At 52.3% G+C, this 27156-nt stretch overlaps 2 long non-coding RNA genes across 8 annotated transcripts in view; both read left to right on the forward strand.

The window, feature by feature from the left end:
- The window catches only part of LOC137858424 (uncharacterized), a 64799-nt gene that overhangs the window by 20724 nt on the left and 16919 nt on the right, over positions 1-27156 (forward strand). For 3 of the 7 annotated variants that reach the window (XR_011097707.1, XR_011097704.1, XR_011097709.1), the window contains exons 2-4: positions 7793-17744; positions 17820-17890; positions 17982-21548. This is a non-coding gene — a long non-coding RNA (uncharacterized lncRNA). Of the gene's footprint in view, positions 1-7792; positions 17745-17819; positions 17895-17981; positions 21549-27156 lie in introns of all 7 variants that reach the window. The other 4 variants (XR_011097708.1, XR_011097710.1, XR_011097705.1 and 1 more) reach the window with 4 other exon arrangements.
- On the forward strand, positions 24594-27134 carry LOC137858426 (uncharacterized). The gene is made up of 2 exons (XR_011097711.1): positions 24594-26407; positions 27006-27134. It is a non-coding gene; the product is annotated as an uncharacterized lncRNA (long non-coding RNA).

Genomic DNA, 27156 nt, shown 5'->3' on the forward strand with positions numbered 1-27156 from the left:
AGATGGCCAGGAGATACCCAGGGGCCTTCTGAGTGTCCCAGACCTAGGTGAAATGTGTTTCCTGCACTTGTGCTTTGCATTTTGAGCTGCTCTTGGTTGCAAAACTCCTCTTCACGTCTTTGTCTCAAATGTTTTCAGATGTGGTGGCTGTGACGGGGATAGGGCAACTCAGGGGGGCAGCCACGGTCGAACAGAAATGAGAAGCTCTCATTTCTGGATATCAGCGTGGAGCATCTCTGAGGTTTGATTGCTTCTCCTTCTATATTTTGCTTTCTGCTGATTTGATCTTGGCTTTCTGTAGTGCCAAAAGCAAAGATATTTGTGTGGTGTATAGAGTTATTTAGGTTTATAAAGTACTGAGTGCCCTATGCAAAGCAGTTACTTTCCATAGGTATCCCCTACCTTTTTTTTAATGTATCAATTACAGGTTAATAGTAGCCTTGCACTGTTTTATGAGGCAATAAACTGATTCCCAAGTGGATAAACCAGGAAAGCAAAGGAAAACACAGTGCAACTGGCATTATTATTCATAGATGAGGTTAGAAGCAGTTGTTCTACAACTCAAGGGCACTTGGCATGAAGGGAAATGGTTGTTTCTACCCTGGTCCTGACAGATCTTAAAACCTAGAAAGATGCTGTTGTTAAAAACAGCCATCTGACTGAGTAAACACTGCATTTTCTCAAATGACTTAATTGGAAAGTTGGTTCTTTCCCTTGTTAAATATTTTGCAACCAACAAAAACCAAAACAAACCAAAAAACCCAACCACCAGCCAACCAACCAAACCCTCCAAAGTGCACCAGACTATTATTTTTTTTCTTCAGATCATCCCAGAACATGCTATTTTGGGATTTTGGGCCATCCTTGAACTTTTTTAGCATTCAAGCCAGGGGTTCAGTGAGATCTGTCAGAGATCTCTAAAAAAAACAATAAAGAAAAAACTGGCGACTGTAAAAAAAAAAAAAAAAAAAAAAAAAAGCCCAAGTTAAACTACTGTTGTATTTTAAAACTGGCCCATTTCCTTAATGTATCCCAGAAACCAAAAGCAAAGTAAAAGAATTTAGGTCAAATTAAACATTTCAGGTCAGAGACTTTGTTTTTGAAGTCTAGCTAAAGACAATGAACTTTCACTAGGGTTAGCCTAAAACAATTTTGTGCAGGCTTTTTGTTCCTTTTTATAGAAGTGAAGGGGAAAAGGCCCTCTTTTGACACTGTAGGTGGAAGTCTTCAGATGCAGCTCAGCTTGTGTCTCAGTCCCAGACCAGTGTTGTCCCCTTCTCTGTTGGTTTTTCAGGGTTCAGCCTCTGCTCCATGGTATGATCTGTGCCTGCACCTCTGATGGGAGCAGCATCCCGCATTCCCTGCCCTGCCACGTGTGTGCACGGGAGCCCATTTGCTGACTCAACAACCTTTGTTGTTGTTGTTGTTGTTTTGTTTGTCTGTTTGTTTTTGCCTAGTGCCTTTTGGCCTGGGACCCAAAAGCACAACAGTATTTTGCTGCCAACCCTTGGCTTCCATGGATTCCACCCTGCTTTGAAACTCCTCACTCCATGTTCTCCATGCAGAACTATAGAATCCTCCAGGTTACACAGACCTTCAGGATCATCAGGTCCTACTGGCTGTGTGGACAGACTAACCTAGCTTTTTCCTCTCTGCACACCTCCTATTTCTTGTTCTCCACCCAGCTCAGGACCCACTTGAGTGCTTCTTTATTCGTTTTATGCCCTGGATGTCATGTGTACAAGTGCCATCTTGCGCACTTCTCTAGGGTCACTTTGCCTTAAGCAAGCTGCCTCTTGCTGGAGTTGTACCTTGCTGAAGTTCTCCCCCTCAATATATCGACGTTTAACAAGGACACAAGGCTTTAACAACTGTTGCCTGATCTACCGAGTGCTTTCTGACTCTGGAACATCCTGTCACATCTTTAAAGACACCCTTTAAACTGAGTCCATACAGTTATGGGGGCTGCAGCATGTTTCAGGACTGGTGCACGTTCCTTGCCTGGAGATTTACAGACATGGGATGAGGGTTTTTTTTGTGTGTTTTGGATAAAGAACCCCGATGGGTGGCATCCAGGATGGGTGGCACTGCACCCCTTGTCCCCCTGGCCATTGAAGGATGCCCAGGGCTGCAGGCATCTCCCTTCTCCTGGGATGGGTCCCAGTGCCAGGGATGGATCAGCCTTTCCCCTCTTGGCTTGGATGATTTGGCCTCCAGCTGTGCTCCGGCACATTTGCCGGACATGCATTGACTTGGACAGATTGCTTTTTTTTCAAAAAGGTAACGTAGGTGGCTCCGAGGGCTGCTGTACCCTCTGAGCTTGAGCCAAACCCCTCAAAAACCCACCTGGTTGTGGGGCAGATCCAAGGGGGAACAGCGAGGCTGGGGTTGTTGCTGTGAAAATCTCTGTCTTCCATTCCAGTTTAGAAATGAAGTTTTTCCAAAAGCCTGAATAGGGACAGTATTGCTTGAAAGAAAATGGAAACACAAAACAAACAAACAATAAAATTATTCTGTTGCTTGGAAAATGTCAAAGCTGCTTTGAATCCTCTGGTTTGAGGAAGGCTTTTTTTTTTTCTTTTTTTTTTTTTCCCCAAAAACATAAAACTTGAAATTGTGCTTGCCATATTTTAGTTTTGCTCCATTTTTACCCTGAAAAGTGTGTTAATAAGCATTTCTTTGTAGCTCGCAGCCCGCTTCCAGATGTGTTTATCCTGAATGTGCTTATCGGTTCCTGTGTGCCACTTAGTCATAATGAGCTCAAGAGGGAGCTTGCTATGTGCTCGATGTGGAGGATATTACTGCTGGAGCAAATACCCAGGAAGCATCCATTCCTGCCTTACACCCCGAAATGTGCACCCCCTACATGCAGCCAGACCAGTGCAGGTAGTTCATTTGTGTAGCACAGAAAGAGCTGCTGTGGGGACCTGGAGAGTTTGGATGTCTTTAAGGTTTTGCATTTAAGTTCTCAGCATTGAAGTGCATAAATAGAGGGCTTTGCATTTAATAATTCATTATTCTGTCCAAGAAATGCACTAATACCTTTATCAGAGTTATGTATGTTGTTCAGAACAGAAAAGCCCAATCACTGAAGAACAGTTGGACATTAATGGCTGCTTTTCTCTCTATGTCCTGAATGGCAGCCAATAATCACCTAGAGGAATACAGTTTTCTCCTTAAAAAAAATGTTTCACTTTTGTGTGTGTGCCAGTATATACAATTTCACTTTTAAAAAAATATTTATTTATTTATTTATTTATTTATTTTAGTGGTCCAAGGGAAGAAAGGAAAAGCTTAAATGCCTTAGGTGTGGCAAAGCATTTTGCTTGGTCCCCTGATACTGCTAAATACTGTGTTTCTTTCCTCCCTCCCAGGAATGGGAGAATAAGAGCAAGAAGTGAGAGTTTTTGGGGTTGGTGAGCCAGGAGTGGGCTATGAATTTAATCTCAGCTGTTCCAGGTCTTGAGTCCTCTGGTTCTGATGGAAATCTGGTGGCAAGGCAGGAAAATAAGGATGCTCAGTGAGATAAACCAACTCCAGCCTGACAGACCGCCTGTGAATGTTCCTTTAGCATGTAAAGATGATGGGGATGCTTCCACATGATAATAGGGGATATCCTGGCCACCAGGGACAGACCCCTGTGTGGTGGGACCCTGCTAGCCAGAGCCCCCGGTGCCCTGCATGGTCTCCATCAGGAGTCTAGCCAGCAGCACTCACCCTTAAACACACAGAGCAGATGTAGGGAAAAAAACTAAACACAACACTTAGGAGTGCTCACGCATTCACGCATTTACCGGCATTGCTGTCTCCAAAATATATTCTGGAAAGTATGGTGCAGGCCCACAATTCATTTAACGCAGCCCTGGGCTAAGAAGAAAACAGGAACTGCCCTCCTGAAATCCTCTAATGGGCCTTCTCCTCCAGTCTCCTGTTGCTGATAAAGCCCAAATTCATAAGCCACAGAGGAAGTCATAAAACTGGTGGCGTGATCCCAGTACCTGAGCCAAAGGCAGTTGAAAGTCAATGGAGAGGCTCTCATTGACCTGAACGTGCTGTGGAGTTGGTGTTTGTGGCATTAAGCCTCGATGGGGAAAGATGAGGGGAGGGAAATGCATGGGAGTAGGACTGCAAGTCCTCACTAAAACTGTCTGTTCCTTAATTTTTTATCTCCAGCATCAGTGGAGGTGCTGCCAGACCATTGCGTGCCTCGGTCCCTGCACGCCAGGCACAATCTCCCTAGAGGAAAGCTGGAAGCTTTGGTTTATTCATCAGTATTTTTTTCCCCATGCCAAAGTCTATTTAATATCAAGTTTATTGTGCTGTGTTTGTTTGGGATTTTTTTTTTTTTTCATTCTGGTCCCACAAACGCCTCCTGGGCAGGTCAGTGCATCTCCCAGGCTACCTCTTTGTTGTGCGTTTGGAGCCCGCAGGATCCGAGGAGACCTCCATCGTGCAGCCCGAGCACCGCTTCCCTGACGAGGCTCAAATGGCGGGAGTGTTAGAGAATATTATTGATAAACAATAGATGTCTGGTGGAGACACTGATTATTTTCCTGGTACAAAGGCTGCTGCATCCTATGTGATAATTCCTCTTTCTTTTCCTCCTTGTTGGCTTTGTGTTTTTGTGATTTATTTGCGGTCTGGCAAGCGTCCACAGCCCTGCAGGAAATGGATGTCTGCTATTGTGTTTGGGGGGGCTATATAAACGTGTAATTTTCCCACTACATTAATTACAGACGTTTCTCCCTCACTGGAGCAGCTCCATGTTTTCTTTGCCCTTTTGGTTTGGAGACACAGTGTTCTCCCCACACCCCCAGCCCAAGCTGCGGGTATTTATTGGGAACCCCGACTCCGATATCCTCCACTGAGCCGAGGGAGAGGTAAGGAGCAGGTCATTCCCATTTGCCAGCTTGGCTTGGCCACAAACACTGCAGAGGGGAAACTCGTTGGCTTTTCTACCTGATGATAATAGCTCCAGAATAGTAGCATAGCCAGGTTTTCTCTGGCTATTCCTCCTGCCGACACTTTCCGCAAGAATAAAAAATGGTTTGCCCTAAGAAAACAACCTCCTTGTTATGGAAAAGCAATTGTGGAGCCGTTTATTTTGGAAAAGCTGTGCTACTTAATTCCTGCCTCATGAAGACAGACCCTGCTTGGATCAAAGAATTAAACCCAAGGCAAAACTCAGGGTGGTTTTACCAGGCTGTGTTCAAGAAAGGGCCAGAGGGAGAGGTCCCAGGGAGGTACCCAGTGCCAGCTCTGTGTTGGTTTGGCTCCACTCTGGCGACCAGGTTTGGCCTTAGGGCCTTTGACCTAAGTGGACTGGAAAACTCTTTTTTTTTTTTTTTTTTTTTGTTTCTGTTCCACCAAAATGTGTCTTAAGCAAGTAATTCCTTGCTTAAGGAACGACCGGTGACCTGTGCTTGCTGGGTGCTCTGGAGAGGATTTACCATAGCTCACAAAATTCTCTTGCATTACTTACACGCCAGAGCTGTGCTCTGAGATGCTTGGGAAGGACCCAGCATAGTGAGTTTTTGCATGTGTGGGTTCTCTGCCTTGCTTCTGACCCAGAAAGTGTTAATGTCACCTGAAGAAAAACCATCTTGGAAATACAAGTGCATGCGAAGCAAGGGACAAGGAGAAGCAAGCGTCTGCTCTTATTTTAGAGGACGTTCCTGCCAACGAGAAGGCTTGTTAAATCATGTTCTATTTTTCTTTAACTCCTGGAAAGAAGAAGCTCGGCCAGATTTGTATCAGGAGATGCTGTCTCTGCAGGCAGACCCTCCTTTCAGAGAGCAGCTATGCAGAGCATGCAGATGATCTCTGTCATTGACGGGGTCAGATCATTTCCAGCAGGCTGGATGCACCAGCGTGTCCTTTGGCTTGTAACGTGGGCTTCCCGTAGGCTCCTAATGAAACACAAGTCTTGCTGAGATATTTCTCATTTCTGCCTGCCAGAAGTGGGCTTGTTCATCACGGGGTATGCTGGCAAGCACAGAGCAGGTCAGATTTATTACAAGCGCACAGACTGTGCTGCCTGGGACCATCCCTTGGCCAAAGCAAGGGAGGTGGCTCTGGTTTACAATCACTCTCTTTTTTTTCAACACCCAAGCTGCCCAGGCCCCCAGGAAGATGGTGAACATTTGCCCCCTGCTCCCACTGCTGCTGCTGCATGGAGACTTGCTGGGGGCCAGGCAGAGCCCAGCTGCTTTCCAGTAGCCAGCAGTGGGACGAGGGAGTCGTGGTGGCTCTGGCAGTGCTGGTGAGGTGGGACACTGGAGGGCCTTGAGGAGCTAAGCTTTGTCTGTGATACTTGTGCTGTTGCTGTGCCTTGTGCACCCAGTGCTGAGAAGTGGCTGTGTCCAGGGGCTGGTCTGAGCTGCCAGATGTGGGTGAGTGGAGTGGGGATGAAGAGCTGGGCGTTTAGGGGGTCCCATTTCCACCCATCAGGCCTCTCAGCACCACCAGTGGTTCCCCTTTCCCATCTCCTCCTGGCAAGGAGAGCAGGTGGGACCGCTGCCCGCTTGCCCACCCTTTCTGAGGCGGTGCAGCTCCATCTCCTTTCTGTTTCCACCAGCCGAGCGGCAGGAGCGCAGGAGGCAAATTGTAGCTCTTGTGGCAAGCACTTCAAGACATGCTCTGCACATCCAAACACAATGCAATTTTGCATCTGAGTATCAAAAGCTAAACAGCAGGTGAGACTGGGTTAACAGCCTGGGCATGGCAGTTTCTAAAGCAACGCCTGGGGAGCTCTAAACACAAACACCATTAGCAATAACAGGATCTGTGCACTTAACTCCCTGCCTTGCTTTAAAAGCACCAGCCCCCAGCAGCAAGCATCCTCCACTTGATCCACTTGGGCCAGCTCAGCGCTCTGCATCCGTGCCCAGCCCGAGGAGCCGGGCCTCCTGCCGTCACATCGGAGTTTGGTTTAAATCTCACCCACGCCCTTTTCAATTTTGCAAATTCTGGGAAATATTCACCGTTCCGGTGCTTCCTTTCACACATCACACACACATTGCAGACTTACCTGTGCACTGCAAATGCCGGGGAATTTACTGCCCCTGTCAGTAGCAAGGAGGTGCTGCTGTGTCGCTGATTCAGCCACCAGCATGCGGTCTTCAGTGCCTACCAGCCTGCGAGCTGAAGAAACGCCATCCCTCTCCATACTGGGCATTGCAGGGAGGAAGGACGCAGGGCAGTGGTAAATGAAGGCCAGATCTGAAATAAAACAGAGAAGGGAGATGGTGCTCAGCTCCTAGGGGCTGGGGGAGGCTGCAGGAAGACGCTGAGCAGAAATGCTAGTGGGGCAGCGCAGGTGGTGGGGGGAGGCAAAGCAGCATCCATTATTTATGCACCCTCTGCAGTGAGCTTGCAGGGAGTGGGGATTGGCCAGGAAGTGGATCAGGACGAAGCACGATGAGGCAAACAAAACCCAAAGTCCTCACGTGTGGCCACCGCTGATCAAGAAAACCCAAGAGCCAAAGGGGAGGCAGTGCTGATGTGTCCGGTGTGGCTGGGGGATGCAAGGAGACAAGAGAGCCGTGCTGCTCGCCAACCTTCCCCCCTTCGGTCTCCCTGCATGCCCGGCAGGGAGGGGGATTCATGCATTTGGCACAGCCTGGTGCTCCTGTGTGCAGAGAGGAGGTCAAGGCGCAGGTCTGAGGGTGGCTCTGCAGGGGCTTAGCAAGGGTTATCCATCCCTGGGCTTCAGCTTCAGGCCTCACCTGTGAACATGAGGAGGTCTGGTTGCTTAAACCATGTTCTCATGCCTGACTAATTGTGCTTGCAGAAACAACAGCCACGTCTGCATTTGTAGGAGCATCAGACTGGTGGGCACCGCGAGCTGTCTGGAGTGCCTGCACCTAGTGGCTCGAGGTCTGGGCTGTTGAAGAAGCCAGGTTTCAAGCCAAATGACACCGTCTTCCGTGATATTCCTACCTGTGGTAAGACTTCACCATTATGGGTTGGCTTCAGCACGTACATGTCCTATGATCCCTGCTCAGCCAGTTTGTCCATGGAGATCACAAGGCACACTAAATCCCTTTTTCTATATGGAAGCCTAAATTTGGCTGTTTCAAGATCCTTTAAAGGTGTTGGGAAAACTCCAAATATTCCAGTCAGGGGAGAATTTTTGAACACATGACTGGCAGAAAACTGAGGCCGAACGCACACCAAGTCTCGGAGAAGTGCTGGCGCTGCTGCCATCCACTGCAGGTAATCCCACAAACGCACACTGAAGGGTTCCTTATTTTCCTCCAAGTCTGCTGGTGTCAGTCATGAGTTAGGGAAAACCTTGTGCTGAACTGAGTCAAGTTCCCATCAGGTCTGGCAATGTGTGTTTTTTTGTTGTTACTGTATTTTTTTTTTCTTAAGGGGGGAATAAATGAGCACTTACACACACTGCTAACAACAACGTGAAGCATTTTCCTCTTCAAGAGCCCTTCCTCCCTACCCAACGCCTTCCTTTTAAAGGAGGGTGCAGAAGTCAAGCAGAGCCGTGCATCATCCAGCAGGCACGCGGCACTCCACCGCCGTGCTCCAGGATTCCTCGAAGCCCGCGCTGCACGGGGAGAGCAGAGCCGGGGCATGGAAACAGCACCGGGGGGCTGCAGCCTGGCAGCGTGCTCCTTCCCCTCGGAGCAAGAAATGTCAAGGAGAATTAGCGAGATGGCTGCGGGCTTAGCCTGCAATTGGAAGCAACTGCTGCTCGTAAGCAGGCTGTGACTGCTCAGCCTTGCTAATCAGATTTCGGAAGGCGCTGGGCTGGCTCATGCTAGAGGGTGCCCGTTGTGTGTTTTGCTCACTGCGCTGTGCTGATGGGGTCGGTGTTTCAGAGAAGAAAGGGGAAGGTTTCCGTGGGGCGAGCCTGGTTCAATAACCAGAGGTTGTGTTGGAGCAGAGGTCAGAAAGCCACCTGGAGACCTGCCCACCTTGGGCACGGCTCTGAGAGCCGCGCTGTAGGTGATGCAGAGCCAGCAAGGCAGGACCAGAAGCTCCAAGGTTTCACAACACAGCCTCACCAGAACAGACCTGGTGGCGGGGGGGAGCCCCAAAACCTGACCCCCAAAACCTGTTCCCAGAAAAATGCGCACACAAAAAAAAATGCCCCCCCCCCCAAAAAAAAACAGGGCAGCTGGCCTCTGCAGGCCTCCAGAGCACGGGCAGCAGGGTGCCAGGAGGCAGAGCACCCTGGCGCAGGGCAGCACGCAGCTGCACCCCTCCTGGCCGTGCTTTAGCCCCTGTGCAGGAGGGGATGGAGGGATGCTCGAGACGAGGGAAGCGGGGATCCTCTGCACTGGATCGAGGCTTTAATTAATGAAGGATGGGGTGATTTGGCAGCGTTTGCTCAGTGCCAGCTCCCGGGAGGAATACAAGTCTCCTTGTGTTTCCCAGTTGAAGCAGCTTCCGCCGGCGCTGCCTGTGCTCTCGGCTGTGCTGTATATGGCACGGCTATTTTTAGAAAAGCAGGGTTGCCATGGCAACCCAGTGTGTTTTTTTGTTAAATATAGCAGCTGTTGCAGGGAACTCTTGTCCTTCTGGATGCAAAGGCTGTGTTTTCGCCCTCTGACAGCGCTCAGGGTATTAAACGCAGATGAGAAAGGATGATTAAGTGTGCGGAAGCCCAGCAGAAACCACGGCTCTGTAATTACACGGAGGGGCTTTGAACGGCGCCGTGTGCGCCTGCTGCTCGGGGAGCAGCCCCCTGCATCGCCAGCGTGTGGGGACAGGGGCACGGGGCTCTGCAGGGGGCTGCGGGCTGTGAGACCACCCACCCCTCTCTCTTGCTAGCCAGGATGCTCACCCACTAGCCACCAAGGCTGCCCAGGAGGCCACGGGTCCCCTTCCCTGGGCTGCAGCGTGAGAGCTGAGCGCCCCAGTGCCATGGGGTGGCCACGCTTCGGAGGCCGAGGGGAGACCAAGGGGTTCCCTTTGTTTCTGTTTGTTTGTTTGTCAGCTCTGGAGGGGAGCAGCACTGGAGGATTTCATTCCCGCAGGCCTGCTTCACTTCGGCTTTGTCACTTCTTTACCGGACCCCTGGGTGGTGCAAACAGATCCCCTCAAAGTGCCTTTTCTCTTCTGCTGGGAGGAGGCCGGGGATGAGGGAGCTCTCTTCCCGCCGGCTTTGTTGCACGGCTGGCACTTCTCCTCCCCATTTTGGGGGCTTCCTGGCTCTGCATGCCCCAAGGGGCACTCGTGGGTTTAGGATTTAGGATTTAGGGCCACTCGTGGGCAGCCTCTGCCTTGCGTTGCCTCTCCCTCCCGCGTGGCACCCACACAGCCGCGTGCACGGGGCCGCTTGGGCTGAGGGCGGTGTGCCGGCTGGGAGATGGAGGCCTTTTTTTAATTAACTGCTCTTTGCCTCGTTAAATGAAAAAGGAAACCTAGTGAGCTGGAGATACACAGCAGGGCTTAGGGTCTTTGTGTTTCTCTTTGAAAAGGGGATAGAAGCACAAACAAATAAAGAAACAGAGTTGAAACAGCTTGGTTTAAAATATCCACGGAGGTCACTGTGACCAGGACTTCAACAGGAATAACATATCTCCTGGATCCTTATCTGTTCCCTGGGCTATCATGAGTGGGATCTATTGCTGGGGATGTTATTGCTTTTTTGAATTTAATTGCGTGAATGTTGCTTATGCAAGCAGAACACGGCCGGGGAGGGGCTCTCCTTCCACCAACTGTGGGCACTGGGGCTTGGCTTGGCCCCGCTGCCCATGTCCCCGGCTGCTTAGCCCCGTATCTGGCTCTGGTGAGCCTGGTCCTGAGTGGATAAAGAAAGGCTGAGCTTCCCCAGGAACGTATATTTATTAAAACTTCTGCCTCTGCTTATATGTCCACTTCCCTGCGTATTCAGCGATCATCTCGGTGTTTATGCTCCCCGCTTTCCCCCCATTGATTTATGGGCTTATTGTAATCTCTCCATTGTGTCGCTTCCCCCTCCAGGCAGCGGGGAGCAGGCAGCAGTCCTGGGAGGTTTTTCCTTCACCCTGCCTGTTTGCTGGTCCAGCCCTCCAGCATTCGCAGCAATTTGTGTGAGGAAGTGCCACGCTTCAGCTGTGGTACCAAAATTTGATGAAACCATGTTTTTCCCAGCAAGGATGCTCTTGAGGGCAGTGCAGTCTCCCTAGTAGTGATGGGGAGTACTGTGAGGGATGAAATGCTTTTCACTTCTTTAGGAGATGGCTACGGATCTCAGCTGTCCCTCTCAAATATGAACACGCTGCTGCTCCTCTCGTGGGACCAGGGGCTTGTTTGAAACCTTTTACCAAAGCCTTTACATGCTCCGCTCCTCATCAGGACAGCCAGGAGTTGCTTAATGCATCTTGTGTTGGCTTCCCGTCCTCTGTCCATGGGGCAGGTGGCCCACGAGCGTAGAGGTGAGGGTATCTCAGCACCTCTAGAAACGTGGCCTCTTGCCATCAGGCCAACACCTGATGGGGAGAGGCAGGCTGGGCACGCAGGGAGGCTGAATAAACCCATGTGGTATTCCTGCCTGGCATCGCCAGGGGATGCAGGGACCTTGCTGGGGTGGATGTCCCTCATGAGCCAGCTCTGTGGGTCTGGTCACTGTGCCACTGCCTGGGAAGGCTCTCTGATTTTCAAGAGAGAGATCTTCTCCTGAACGAGAGACACCGAAAGGACAGGGTGGTACTGTAAGTGTCTGGCTTTTTTTTTTTTTTCCACATTTATTTTTTTTCTGGGAAACAGACAAATATCAGAGGGATTTGGGCTTGTTTGTTTGTTTGTTTTCCCTGGGAGCAGACTTTTCGGCTCGATCCCTTCCAAGCACAGTGCTGTACCAGTACTCAGTGCCTTTGCCAGGCCTGCCTCAGCAGCCGTATCAGTCGCGGAATGTTTTTGTGCCATTTGGGGAAATCCTCTGAGACAGGCAGCTCAACGATAACGTTGATTTAGGCCATAACTTCTGCACGAGGAAGAGGCTGAGCACCTGTGGTGGCTCACACTGCCCGGAGAGGTGACTGGGGACAGAAGAAGGAAGGAGCTGGCTGCTGGGACACGTGGAAGCAGCACAAGCCCCAGGGTGGCTGCTGAGTGCTGAGCTGCTGGGAAAACCTGGGCACAGCAGGTGCTGAGCCTGCTGCCAGAAATGTGGCCTCCATAGAGGATGCAGAGGAAAGCATCTTCTCTGCAACAGGAGGTGGCTTTGCTGGTGACCTGCCTCCTGTGCTGGCTTCCTCCTGGCTTTCTGCTGGTAAGCAAGGGCACCTTCTCTTGTGCCTGGCACCAGAAAGTGCCTGTAGCCTGTGACAGCCTCAGACGAGCTCGGGTTAAATTCCTGACTTCAACCTCAGGGGTTCCAGCTAGTCCCTAGAAACAGCAAGAAGCTTCCGAAGGAGGAGCTCCAGCCCAGGAGCGGGACCAGGAGCCTTTAGTGCCTCTTTTTGTCACTGGCTTCATTCCCCTCCCCAGCCTGTGGGTGAGCCCACCAAGAAGACCTCCCAGCAGAACAGGATGAGATCAGATTTGCCCACAAACTCTAACGTAGCCAAGGTTTTCACACCCCTCCCTGGATCGGGAGCAATTCGAGTAGCACTGGTGCCTGAACCAAGGCTGTGGCAGGAGGTGAGAAATCAGCAGGCATTCACAGAGACACCGCAATTAGCTGTGCTGGTGCCTCCAGCATATTTCAGTATACAATTTATTTTTTAAGTTCTAGCCCCTCCAAGCCCTCAGTTCAGCCACTTGTGGGAGGAAATCCAGGAAAACCACAGCCTGCCCTATGGCTGCGACCTCCCTGCGCCTCCAATGTGAGGCTGTAGCCCTGGCAGCACGGGGTGCGAGCAGTGGGGGGCCACGAGGGATGGGATGAAGGCGAGGAGCCGCTGGTGGGCCTGTGGCCGTGCCCAGCACTGCATGGAAATTGCAGCCCCAGCTTCCCTCGCTTTGATATATTCTTGGATGCGCAGCGTGCGGATTTTCACCTTCTTGAATTTCGCCCCGAGCCGTGCGTTTGTCCAAACAGGAAAGCCTGCCCTGAAATCCAGACGTGGCCGCACAGGACAGCCAAGGTTTGTCTTGCTTGTGTTACCAGCCTCAGGGGCGGCCCCACCATCACAGAAAGTGCGGGGGGCACTGGGAGGCAGGAGCCAAAACCTCTCCTCCCCCAATTCAGTGTCTCACGAAGGCAGCTGCATCTCCGGAGGAGAAGCAGGAACAGCTGGAGCAGAAGAAAGGCCAAATGAGATGATGCCATTAGGATTATTTCATCTCCCGGTTGAACGGGAGCCCAGAGCAGTCCCTTTGTCAGTGAAATCCTCCTGCGTGGGGCTCTTACACCATCACAGGGCAGGGGCCGCGAACATGCGCCAGTCCTGGAGCGCTTCTCTCCCTGGGCAGGACAAGATGTCCCAGGGAAGGGCCGCGGGGGATGTGCAGCCCTGAATCTGCCATGGGCAGTGCTGGACAAAGTCATGGTGCATCGGACATGCAATTTCAGTGAAGGGTAGGTTGTGCCCCCAGATATCCTGTTGGGAAAATTAACTAAATGGCATCTTACTTGAATACCAGCAGCTCCCTTCCTCACTGGAAAAGTTTTCCCTGTCCCACCCAAACCTGCTGCTCCATTTTTGAAATAAGCCATTCTTACTTATTTTCCAATTAAAACTTTTTTTTTTTTTGGTTTGTTTTTGTTTGTTTCAGATTTGATTTCTTCTCCTCATCCCTCTCCTTCTGCTCCTCCACGCAGCAGGAGAGCTGGAGGATGCTCTGTTGTGGCATGGCAGCTCCCCAGCTCCCAAAATACAGGCCTGCCTCTTTGGGCAGGGCTGGGTACGGAGGGGATGGAAGGGCCTCCTCTCTCCTGCTCTCTCTAATTTTTCGCCTCTAGCTCTATTTTTTTTCCAGAGAGCTCATGCTCGCCAGATCCTGCCTCCAGCACTCGTGGCATCTTTGCTGGCTCCATGTGCATGAGTGTCTAAAAAAGGGCTAGGAAGAGGAAAGGCATTAGACGGAGGCAATTATTAATGGTAATAAAACAATTGCAGGGAGGGATCCTGCTTGGACTGCATTATGAAGATGCTCTGAACCACCCACCTCTGCAACGTAACCTCGCTGCCTGCTCCACTTTGCCTTTCCTCCTCCCGTGCGCCAATTACTGGATTCATCCCACTTCACATTTTTATTTCTCCTCCCTGGGATTTGGACCGAGTGCCCTTTTCGGTGGTCATAATATGCCTCCTTCGTATCTTCCTCCTACCTTGTCATGTGTAAAGAAATAGGGGGGAGTAATAATTCCTTTAATCCCTGCGGGCCCCCCGGTGCTGCTCGCTGTGTCCTCTGATCCAGAAGCCAGACAAAGCGGTGGCACAGATGCGTAGCTCGGCTCCGACTGCTGGAAACAGTCATTAAAGCCTCTCAGTTGGATGCACACGGTAAGGAATAGACCCCCCCTTCTTCCCTCCCAGGGCACAGGAAGCTTCCCAGCTCCCCTGACACCAAAGCCTCCCCTTCTCAATGTTTCGGGATCTGGAACTAATGACCCCTAGGTGGGGCCGGGGCTAACCTGGGGGTGCTGCAGGGATGCTGTCTCTGCCCCCTTGCAGAGGACAGCTTGCAGTGCTTCCCAATTCATCCTGCCAGCATCCTCGCAGCATGCCCAGCTCTCAGCCCTGCAGAGCAATCCCTCTCCTCTTTGCAGGAGAGGGATTCTCCTGCAGGAGAGGGATTCTCCCCAGTGCTCTGGGTTCAAAAGCTGCTTTGCATGACCAAGGAGCCCTGTGCTGCTCTTTGAAGCCTGTGCACACAGAGGCAGTGGTTTGACACTGTTCTCATCCTGCACCACGTCTGCGGGGTGTGCTCAGCGAACACACTGCTTCGTGGTGTGCTCCGAGCCCTGCATGAGATGGCTCATCCCCACCCAGCGCACAGTAACACACCATCCGTCCCGTTACTGGCAGCAGCGGGGGGAAAGGGAACCTCTGAAATCCATAAATCAGACGCCTCTCAAATTGTGTGGGATTAAGGAAAAGGTGTGGAATAGAAATAATTTCCTTGGGGGAAACTATATCATTTCATTTGCCCAGGAAAATAATACACATTCATCGTGTGTGTCTTCAGGAGACTTTAAAAAGAATTAAATGCGGGGTCGGATTAAATGAGAGGTCGGAGGATGCAATTATGAGCGTGGTTTCTCCGGGGGCAAAGCAGGAGGAAGAAATTCCCTTCCTGCCCCCTGTCCCAGCATTTGGGACTTGCCCTGACGCTGAAGTTCACTGCCTCTGTTGTTGTGTTGTCCCCCCACCCTGCTCCCTAAAATGCACATGCAGAGTGAAACACTGGAATAGGCCAGATACCAAAACCTGGCAAGGAGCAGCTTATTATTAGTTTTTAATCCAGATCCCACCCATTGCGGGATCCCATCCAGTGGAAGCAGAATGTCTCCATCTGGCTTTGCTGCCGGGGAACGTTTCCACGCCCCAAGCCCCGTGTCAGCCCGCAGTTGGTGGTGGTTGGCAGTGGGTGACAGCCCTGGAGAGGGGCAGGAGCTGGAGCCAGCATTCCCTGTGCTGAGGTTGGTTTGTTGTCACCCCCCCATGTCCTGGGCACACCACGGAGCCTGGTGCTGGCCTGGGGACCGTGCTGTGCCCCAGCTACAGCTGGCTGGTGGGACCTCTGTGCAGTGAGGTTGGTGGGACCAGCATAAAACATGGTCACAGGGCCCACGGACAGCCCAGAGCCACCTCCCCATACTGCCACGCTGGAAAAAGGGGGACGAGGAAGGCAAGGTGAGGCGAAACTCGCTGAGAGCTTTTGACACGCTCCCATTAGCTGGCGGGCACAGGCTGTGCGGTATTGCTGCAGACTCTGAGCTCACCGTGCTAATTTAAGACAGAAACTGCAACTTTATCTGCAAATATATGAAGCAATAATCAATAGCAGCCTTCTCCTGCCAGCCGTGGTCATGTCAGCACCCTGGCGTGCTCTCAGCCGCAAGCACTGAGACCGTAGCAGGGAGAGGCGGAGGTGGAGGAAAGGGAAGGCGTGCAGGCAGGAGGAAAGCAAGCACACGGTGGGGATTCAGGGCTGTTTCTCCTCACCTTGCCACACCACGGGGCACTGTCAGGTCGGGCACAGCTGCGGGGGCAGCTGGGGCAGGCAGCCAGCCATGGTGGGCATGGGGAGGAGATGGACGTGTGCCACCTCCCAGCCGGCGCACACCCCGGCAGCTCATAAAAGCAGCAGGTCTTGGCAGCGTTTGCTCTGCTTTAACGAGGCCATCTGCTCCCGGTGACCAGCAGAGCAGCTCCTCTGGCAAAGCCTGGCCAGAGTCAAGACAGAAGCCAGCAGGTTTGGCCTCGTGAGGTGTCCTCCACGTGTCCCAGGACAGCAGTGGATGAAAACAGCTCGCTGCTCAATCAGCAGCTGTGACCCACGGGCAGCTGTAGCCCCGCTGTTGCCCACCTGTGCCTCCCTCCCTTGCCGCTGCCACCTGCACCTCCTTGTCATGCAATGACTCCAGCTCTGCTTCACGCCTGCTCTGGCACCGAGGACCTCAAAAAGGTGTCGTCCTCTTGGAAAGTCCAACCTGTGGTTGGATGCTGCAATCAGTGCTAAACTGAGCTCCAGTTGTTCGTTTAAGCTAATGCAATTACCAAAACCAAGGAGTTTTGAAAGGGTTGTTGGGGCTTTTGCCTTCCGTTCAGGCCATGGACTTCCCCACAGCCTCCTCTGGAGGTGCTGGTGGCATCTCGCATCAGGAGCAGAAGATGCAAGGCCAGCCTCATCGACTCCGGCAATTCCCTCATCTCTGAGCATCATTCCCCCCCCCCCCCCCCCTTTTACAAAACAAGCACGCTTAGCACTACACGATTTCGGCATCCGAGTCGCCTGACGGCTTTAGAAGGGAGTAAACATTCATCCTGCTGACACGGCAATAAAACCGGTGCATCTGGAAAAGAGGAGTCAGCAGCAGATGTGCCCCTGCAAACTGCTCGCCGTGATGAATGCTCTTCCCAGATACTGCTAATCCCTTTTCTCTTGCTCCTAGACCTCCTTAATTGTGCTCCCTGTGATTAAACAACGCTTTGAAGACATCTCTAGAAGTTGTTTCTTCCACGCAGGAATGTCGCCTGCCGGGTTTGTAGCCTTTGGCTCTGGGTGTAAGGAGCTCGTTTGGCAAGGCAGCCAGTGACAGCGCCGCCCGGGTGCTCCCCTGTCCCCAACCTCCTCGGGGCACAGCCTCCACCAGAAGGTCAGGGCCACCAGAAGGCCAGGAGGGGACAGTAGGCTGGGCAGGGATGTGAGGATGATGGATTTCCAGGGATGTGCCGCTTGTCCCTGCACCAGAGGCAGGCGTTTTTGGCAGGATGGGCGCTGGCACAGGGTGAGCTGTCCCAGCCTGCGCCCTCCCGACGGGGTGGAGGAGGAAAGTCCCCGTGGATGGAGGCAAGCGATCGCCTGAATATTCATGTATCGGCAGGCAAGCTACAGCAGGCCCTCGTTACAAACTGCTACCCAAACTGCTTACATCCATAAACGAGGGAAATAAATAAACAGATGCTTGTTAATTGACTTAATTACCAACCAGCAAACAGGAGACCGGGAGCACATCAATAAAAGTGTTTTAAAAAGCAACCCGTAGTAATTCTTTTCCATATGCAAACCACGCCGGTCTCTTCTGTCTACAATAGACTCCCCAAAGACGAGAAATGGATTTTCATTATGTGGGAAGGAGAGATCAAAGTCTGAAAATTAGGGTTGTAGCCCAAAATGAAGCCCAGGTTTGTGCCCTCTTCCCAAAACCCATTCTGTTTGAATCCCTGGTTAGGCCATCATTTAATATATTGCCTTGCCAGGAGTTATTGCAAACAATCCTCCTTGAACAAGAGAAGTCCAGCAGCTGAAGTAATCCTCCAGCAAGGACCAAGTAGGTAGGCAAAAGAGTCAGGGCTGGGGACCTCTTAAAGATTTTTATTATTTATTGTTTTTTTTTTTTTTTTTTTTTTTTTTTTTTTCAGAAGATGCTCAAGCAAAAAGGAAATGTGTAAGGACCCATCCCTCACTGTAATGCAGCCACGTCCAACCTGAGCATAGGGATAACTCTGATGCGCTCCCGATGGGGCTGATGCTCACCGTGGATCCCCTGGAGTGCATAAACATGAAGCATCTCCCAAGCTGCAGGCTTGTGGCCAGACCCTCGATCTTATTCCTGGGGTGGATGCATGGGTCCTGCCCACCCAAATGAAGTACGAGCCGTGGAGTGGTGCATTGACAAGGGCTGCAGAAGCTGTCATCTCCCGTGACCTCTCCTGATCATGACACCAGAAAGGAAAAAAAAAAAAAAAAGAAAAAGGCCACGCCAGGCTTTGAAATGTGCAACCACCTGAACTGTAAGTTGATTTCTTTCACTTTCTGGAAGCGATTCCCCTTGTATGGGTGCTGTGTTCAGCAGTGTCTGTGCAACTGCCTGCTGCAAACTGCTCGTTGCACGCAGAGCGAGCCTGCCAGCCAAGGCAGGTACCTGCTCTTTTCCAGCCCTGTTCCCAGCGTGTTTGCTCTGCTCCTGGTCTGGCAGGGAGGCTGTGCAGAAAAACCAGCGTGGGTTCCCTCGGGACTGCTTGCAATCAGCCTCCAGTGCCGTTACCTGTATCACGCAGCCCAAGTGCTTAACGAGTGCCCCGGGGCGGGCAGGTTATGAAAGAAGCCCCATTAGCGTGCCCCTGGCTGACGTCAATGTGACGCGGGGTAATCAGGGGAAAACGCAGAGCAGGATATGCAGAAACGCTGGGGAGAGCAGGCTTTTGGGTGCAACTGGAATAATAAAATAATAAAATAAAAAAAATAGAGGTGGAGCAAGTGGCAGCAAGAGATGAAGGAAGATTGTCTTATCAGCCGGGGCTGGCAGCTGGGGTGAATTTCCCCTCCCGAGTGCAGACTCTGCAGGTGTGGGTGATGCTCTCCCAGTGCTCAGGTGCTGCAGCTCCAGCCCTTGCCATGGGCACGAGCAGGTCTGCATGCACCAGGATGGCCACAGCAGGGGACAGCGGGCAGGTACAGAATTACAGCCCTCAAAGCCCAACGCGACTGAAGACCGCCTGTTGCGTTGAAGCAGGTTGCATGCTCGCCTCAAATTTTGTGATATTTGCTGAGCTACCTCCACCAGTAGTTCTGGCTTTGTTTGAAGGAAAGGAGTGAGTGAGGGCACTTGTGTTCCTCTGCTTGCAGGGCAGACCCTGAAGCTGGAGCCCAGGCAGGCTGGAAGAGCAGAAGGCTCAAGGAAGACAAGCAGCAGCTCCAAAAGCTCCCCCTGAGGGGCGTTGGGGAGAGAAGCGGGGCACACCGAGGTGGCTGTGGTGGGACCAGGTCGTGGTGGTCGGGGCTGCCCTGGTTTGGCTCTGCAGAGGATGGGGGCCCTGGCAGCCTTGCACGACCAGCTCCCGAGCCCGGAGTGTCTTTCAGCAAGACGTGCAGTTTCACCACCTGCTCGTTCGGGCCCCCGGCTGCCACGCTGCCTATCTGTCGGCGCGTTTGCTCGGCTTTCCAAAATGTGCCTGTCCGGCTCCTCTGGCATCCAACATGCTGCTGCCTGCCTCGTGCGCGCTGCAGATTCGGGTTCCTCCTTGGAAAGCATCCACGTCGCCAGCTATTTTTGGAACAGAGGCATCTATTGTCTTGCGCCGTTCCCTGCTGGGTTAAGCTCACAGCTGCCGAGGCCCCTTCCCCCAGCACCCTCTCCCTTCCTTCCCATGGCACGGCTTCTGCGTGCCAGGCAGCATCTCCAGATACTCTGCTAGAGCACCCCGAGGCAGGGCAGGGCCCTTGCCACCATTTTGTGGGTGCCCTGAGCCAGCGTCTGCCCCGGGAGCTGTCAGGGGGTCCCACAGAGGGGTGGATCATGGTGTCCATCTCCAGCAATAGGCTCCCTAATCCTGCTGTGAGGTCGTGCCAAGCTGACCTGCAGCACGGGACCAGGTCCTCCACCCCTCCAGGCTGAAGCCAGAGATGGAGCAGTGTGGCAGGGGTTACAAACGGAGTGCGTGGGAGCTGCGCTTCAGGCTGAGCCCTTGCATTAGGCAAGAAAGAGAGGAATTGCTGGACAGGCTGGGAGCTTGTGGCATGGCTCTCCTTCTCCCTTGCCACAGCTTCCAGAGCTGGGCTGGGTTTTGTAGCCCTGGTGCCCATAGCAAGAAGGATGGGCTGCTGCTCCCTGATTTTGGGACCTTTGGGATTCCTTTAATCAAAAGTTTCATCTCTGATTTCCTCGGTCACATTGGGTTCCCTTTGCTGCCCATTTATTTGTGCCTCTACCAGAAAGCTAGCTGACAATTTTCAAGTGTCTTGCTCCGCAGAAGAACTGAAGAGGGGGGGAAATGCAAGATGGGACAGAGCTATTTTAATCTAAGTCCATCTGCGTTGATAATTCTCTATCCAGCCCCGATCATTGCTGGAATTCTTGAGCAGGACAGAGTTTGCTGAGCGGCCTGGCTGAGCAAATACCTTGCATGCTTTGCAGGCGCTTCAGCCTCTGCATGCCCATGCATCTCTGCTTGCAGCCTGGTGGGTCAGCACATGCTTGAGCAGAGCCACCAGCGGAGCTGCAAATGCAGGCACCCGCTCCCCAGCACGGGGAAGAATAAGAGCCAGCAGCTCCTTCCCACCGCACGTCCCTCTCCCTGCAGTCAGATCCACGTCGCGGGAACAGCGAATTCGGCACTGATGGCCCCTCAGCATGTTAGGAAAGTTTCGTGCAATCTGTTTACTTTTGGACATATGCTGCGCTCGTGCAGCCTGGAGTCTCGCTGCCTCTAATAACTTGAGGTGCAATTTCCTCCTGTTTGGTGCCTGGCGCACTGATCGACACCTGTGGAAATAGGCCTCCGGGGGGGTGCAAAATGCCTTTGCCCCTCTGGGGTCGCCCCTTTACTGCTGCTGTTAAAAAAAATGGCACATGTTGGCCCTGAGGTAGGGATCCTCCATGGGAAATCAGAGGGAGATGGGAGGCGATGGGACCACGCTGCACTTCACCACCTCAGGAAGCTTGAGGAAGGCTGAGATATCCACATCTGCATGGAGCTGCATGGATGTATATATGTGTGTATGGAGCTGTAAAGGTAGCTGTGTGTCTCACAGAAAGCAGATTGTGCTTCCAAGGAGGAGTTCTCTAACCCTCTTCGCAGGGATGCAAGGTCTTTGCTGCACATGGGAGCTGCCTGGGTGGACAGGTGATGTGCATTTAATGCACAGCTTCTCTCCTTGCAGAAAAAGAGTTTGTTTTTCTGTTTTTCCCTCACTTTTTGAGCACTGCTCCAGAATAATGCCCTAAGGGGGATTCACTGAGCTCTGTGCCACGGTGTCCTCCTGCATGTGCCCAGCTCACCAGCATGGCTACAACAGATTTTGCACCAGAAGAGACAACTAAAAAAATAATAATTGAGAAAGGGCACTATTTGAGGATTGGCAAAACAGATTTATTTATTTATTTATTTATTTTCAAGCAAGAGTGAAGTTAAATGGGACAGAGATCTTCCTGCACCCCTTCTGATCTCAGACGAGGAGCTTGGGCTGTGATGTACCCTGTGAACCAGGTAAGTTGCATTCGGCAGAACTTGCTTTTCAATGTACATATTAGCAGTGTATTTGCAATGTAAATTAATAAGTGCCATCTGCTTACCTCTGATGTTATGAGAATGTTGTCTTGTGACTGGCTACAAACAAGACAACATTGAAGAGGTAACACCTGCTGGTACATATTACTGCAATTTATTTTCAAACATTAGAAGATTATTTTGGATGGGAAAAATAGGTATAATCTCCTCTTGCTGTGTATTAAGTGCTAATGAGAGGCACGTGTGTGGATTGCCAGACGACATCGTCGAGGAATAAGCAGTGAGGATGGAGCAAACGGCATGTGAGGGCAGCAGGAAGGAAGCCGTAGCTCTGCAGCTCGCCCGCGGCTCGCCCCCAACTGCTGGGAGATCCAAGGGGATGTTTAGCTGAGAAAAGTCACTGCTTGTCAAGTGTAAAGCTTGCTGTAGGAGTATCTTGATTTCAGGCAAAAGTGCCCTCTAGGAAAAAAAAAAAAAGTCGAAACATCCCTCTTTAGCCTTTGGGGATGGGACGGTTGAATTTTCACTTCAAAATCACAGCCTACTTTTGAAATGGAAATCATTTTAGTACTGAGGCAGAGACAAAATCTTTCAATTTTAGCAAAATCAAATCTTTTATTTGACCCCAGGTATGTGTCCCCCCCAGTTTTCAGGATAGGAATAAAATCTGGAGAAACGGACAACGGACAAAAACCGGGATCCTTGCAGACAGCCTCCTGTTGCACCTCTGTGTTTCGCTCACCCCCTGATTCTCCTGCAGATCGGCAGCACCGCAGGGCAGTGACTCGCAGGCGTGGGGTTTGGTGTCTGGCAGCGGGCAGGTTACGAATTCCAGCGTGGCCATACAGGTATTTATGTAGGCAGCTGCCGTGTTGGTGACTCGCTTTTATTTTATGCTGCCTGAAGCATCCTGAGGCAGGAGCGGTGCCGGAGAGCCCGCACAGGAGCAGCTGGGCTGTGAAAGGCACCGCAGCCGGGTGCTCTCCAAGCCCTGCTGCAGGCGATGCTGGTTTCCCCCATTTTGTGCACCCTGCGAGGAGCTGGGTGTGCAGGACGTGTCCCTGGGGGAAGTGTCATGTTTTCACGAGCAAAACTTTGGGTAGGGCCCTGAAGAAGGGGTTGGACCCTGCAGCAGCCAGCAGGAGCATCCCTGGGGACAGACCGGTGCCCTGGGCCAGATGGGAGGGTGGGGAAGCCTGAGCCAGCAGGCCGTGAGCAACTGCTAAAATGTTCCTCTTGGGGTGCATTTTGAGTGAATTTTCTAGCAACGTTTATTTTTGAAAGGCTTGCTATCAGTGTTACTGAGCAAACCTGGCAGCTCCCCTTGCTCTGCCACAGCCCTGCTGGGAGCAGCACTAACGTGATGCACCCAGGGGTGCGATGCATGGCAAGGATCTTCTTGCCCTGGGTGCAGGGCAGACCACAGCAGCCCTCAGCTCAGCAGCAGGGTGAAAACACCGAGCAAGTATCAGGCAGTGCAGGTAAATGGTGTGGAAGCAGCTCTGTGCAGTGTACATAGCCGAACCCAGGAGTCCCACCTGGAGCAGACCTCCACGGAAGCAGATTGCAGGGGTCAATTACGCTCAAGAAAGCAGAAATGGTTGAAAGCACAGGTGAATTCAACTGGGAAAGTATTGTTGTGTATTGACCTTGTTCTCATGATCTTTCCCTAAGCATCCACCCTTGTTACAGACCATAACAGCACGAGGTGCTTGCTAGAGCCGTTGCTGTTAGACAAGAACCTGAGCTAAGCTGATCTAAGTGAAGAATTGCTTACTGTGAGTGGTGGGCAATATTTTTACGCTCTTTCTAAACTGATAAAATAATTTTGCAGTGAAACGGTATTGATGGGAGTTGTCCCCTTCCCTCCCCTTGCATCTTCTGTCTCATTTTAAGCGCAGGGCCGATGGTGGGCACGCATGGTGATCCCCTACAGTGAAACTGAAGTTTCACCGGTTTTAGGGGGGAGAAAACAGGGAGGGCCAAGGGCTGGATCGTTGCCTGGCTGCGGCAGGGTGCTCACGCCAGCCACCTCAGCTGCTCTCAAAGCACTGCTGTCCTCTCTGACAGCCCCATCTCACCCGTCCCCTGCCCCTTGCTGAGGGTTTGGAGCCGTCAGGGCCATGCTCACTGGCTAACACCTTTCCCACACGATGAGCTTCTGCCGTGCTTCCTCCCCAGCTTAAAACTTCCCATCCTTTTAAGCTATTCTGGAGATGCTCAGCTGCCTCTTTGCCCCTTGGCCTCCCTCCCGCCTCCCTCCCCCAAATCCGGGGTGATACAGTCAAGCCCTAATGAAACGCTGCCGGTGACTCAGGCCCGCTGGCTGGTGTGGGTGACACGTGGCCCAGCTCACAAATGCCACCGCAGGCGTTAGCACGGGGCATTACATGGGCAGGGGGGCGGAGGGGAGCTCGAGGGGATGCTCTGCAATCGCTGCCCACCCGCAGGAGGCCGGGGCAGGGTCAGGATGGCGCGCGGTGGCTCCTCATCCCCAGGGCTGGGCAGCTGCCAGAAAGGGGCTGGCCACAGCTGGGTTTCCTGTTAAAAATAACTCCACGGCATAAACTTTCACGGGAGGAAGGGCAGAGAGCGGCGGGGTCTGGCGCCGTCCCCTCGGCCACATCAGAGCCCAGCTCAGCAAACATCTGCCCGGCCGGCATGAGTCAGCAGCGGCCGGGGGCAAGGGCAGGAAATGTCTGAGTTTGACCCCGGCAAAACCCAGGGGAGACAAGCCTTTGGGGCTGGAAGGAAAACAAACACTGGGCTAAAACGATGCTCAGAGGACCTCTGGTCTCTGGCTTGTTGACCGCTTCACTTGCGTAAAAGCAGCAAAAATGGTGAGAGGAGAAAGAAAGAGAAGAGGTGAGGAGTACGGCGTCCCAGAGAGGAGTGGGGAGGAAGGCTTCGCTGTTGGTGCTGCTGTTTGGCTGCAGCATTTCCTTTGTTTTCCCCGTGCCCCAAGCACCCAGCAGGACTGGGCTGCTCTGGCTGCATGGCATCGGCGTGACCCCATTTGGGGGATCGGTTTTCCCACACCCTCTTCATCCTCCCAACATCCCCAGCACAAGGCACCTGTGGGCAAGGGGCTGCTGCAGCTCAGGGTGCATTTTCTGCCTTCCCACCCAGCGTTCCCCATCCCACATTGAGTTTCTTCTCCCTCTGGGCTGCTGTCACTGGCCGGGGGCTGCGGGATGGTCTGCGGAGCTGGGGTGCCCCCCAGGCCACAGCTGCCCCTTGCAGAGGATGCTCTTGGCTGTCATCGAGTGAAGCCGTGACCTTGTACCTCATCAGGCAGGGCAATACGGTGGCCACCCCGCCAAGAAGAGGGCATCCTGAGCACACCGTGCTCACCAGCTCCTGCTCCACAGGACAGCACAGCACCGCCGTGCCCATCCAGTGCTCCCCAGGTCGTGCCGGTGGTGGATTCCCTCATCCTGCCAGAGCCGCCTGGTGCAGCAGCGCTGGGAGGAGATGCTGGTAATTTTCCACTATCCCCGGCATCGGGAGGCACAGAGCAAGCACTGAAAACCTGGCGAGGCTCCACCGCGGGTTCACACCTATTGCTTTCGCAAGACGTGCGATGATAAAACCCTGAAAGGCAAAGAAAGGCCATTGCTCTGATTCACTTAGCATGCTGCAAGCTGTCTTGTTTTGTTCCCTCTCCTCTTTTTCTTTTTCCTTCCCTGTTCTGGGAGACGAGGGGGGAGCGTTACGTGTTCCCAGGCTATTTCAGGCCATCGCAGCACTGGTGTCTCAGGTAGCCTGACCCCGCCACCCCGCTTCTGTCCCAGCCCTCTCAGCGATCCCAGGATCCGCATGTCGGCTGTGACACTTCCTAATTGCTCAAGATGGATTGCTTAAGAAAAAGCCTTCCATATGGTCCACAGGATTTATTTTTTTTTTTATATTCCCCCCCCTCCCCGTTTCTACAACTGTTACAGGAAAAGATATTTTTCCCCATTTGACATATATGTAATCTTCTTCTGATACACAAATGCCAGATGGCACTGCAAAAAGATAATAAATGTGTCTGCAGCCTTCGACAGTTAAGTCTGTGAACCTCGAAAATGGCTACAGAGGAGCTGGGAGTGGCTGGGCTCAATTTTTTTTTTTTTGGTTGGGGGTGTTGAAAACGAAGCATTTCATCTAAGGGGGTTAGGTGAGCCTGGAAATGCTCTGTGCCTGCCCCATGCCTGAGCCTGCTGGGGATGCTGCTGCCAGAGGATGGAGAGGCTCCGATGGTGGCTCTGCTGCTCCCAAGGTGGACAGGGGAGTTGGCAAGCTCCCAGCGTGGAGATGCAGGAGGAATATGTATTATTCTGCCTGTATATAGCCGCCTTTTGGTGTGCTGGAAAACACAAAGTTTTTGATAAAACCATGCCAAACTCTTTAGGTTTTTGTGATGCTGGATGTATTGCTGGCTTTTATGAAGGAAGGTTTCCTGCTGGGCATATTTGGAGTGCGCTGGTTGTGGCTGTGGTCGAAACACAACACGGGCCCTTCAAACAAGCCCTGTGTGACCTGGCCTGGGGTTTGCACAGCAGCGAGCAAATAAAAGCCAGCTCGCCTCTGCCAGGTGAGCGCTCTGTGCCCGTGCCTTGTGTCAGCCGTGGGAAGGAAATTCGAACTGCAGAGGGATTTAGGTCTTAAAACCACCTCTGGGAAGGGGCCCTGTGGTTGAACCAGCAACAAGGAAAGCAGATTCCCGAAACCTGGTGAAACAAAGCTGTTTGCAGCCGATGGGCACCTCACCGTCAGGTTTGGAGGGACTTTGAATCGGGTACTGGAAACCCAGGGAGGAGAGCTGTGAAGAGTCCTGCCTGCTGCAAGGGCGGGTGAGCAAGATGGCCTTTAATTTGGTTAGGAGCACCATCCTGTAACCATGTTACTCTATGTAAATGTTGCTTAACGCTAATCTGCTAACACAATTTCTCTAATTATGGGGATGAAAAACGACTGTCTTCTTGCTTTGTGCTCTGGGATAACCTTGGAAACGCAGTATTTTGCTGCAGCAAGGAATTTCCTCTCCAAACCTTTGTTTAATAAACAGATACAAGAGCAATCAGGTTGCAAAGCGCTTTCCTGGAAAAGGGCAGATTTATTTTTATTTTTTTTTTTTTGCTGAGGCTGCGGGGGAAGGGAGGCCGTCCGTCTGTCTTCACGCATTGAACTCCTTTTCTCACGCCGCGCCGCTCCTGTTGGCGCTGTGACTCACCCCGAGCCGTGGATCTGCTTTTCTGCAGAGGCGGCTCGGCCTTGCCGGGGCAGCCCCTGCTTTCACCAGCAGGCACCTCGCTGGCTTGGGTTTCGTCTCTTCCCCATGACATCCATGTGCATGGGGGAGGCAGGGAGGGATGGGGCATAGCCTCCACACATGCACTCTGTTACCTTTCCTCCTGCTGCAGTGTCCCATAATTTGTTCCTTTATCCCAGGGAAGCACCCTCCGGAGCCACCTGCCCCCACCAACACAACGTACAACAGATGATGGTCTCCACGACCCATCAGGTTTCAGGAAGATGAGGGGTTCCCAGCCTCAGCTCAGGAGTGGCTTTTTGCACGATGTTCACCTGCGATGAACTCAGC

Source organism: Anas acuta, chromosome 6, assembly GCF_963932015.1.
Source record: "Anas acuta chromosome 6, bAnaAcu1.1, whole genome shotgun sequence".
Lineage (NCBI taxonomy): Eukaryota > Metazoa > Chordata > Aves > Anseriformes > Anatidae > Anas > Anas acuta.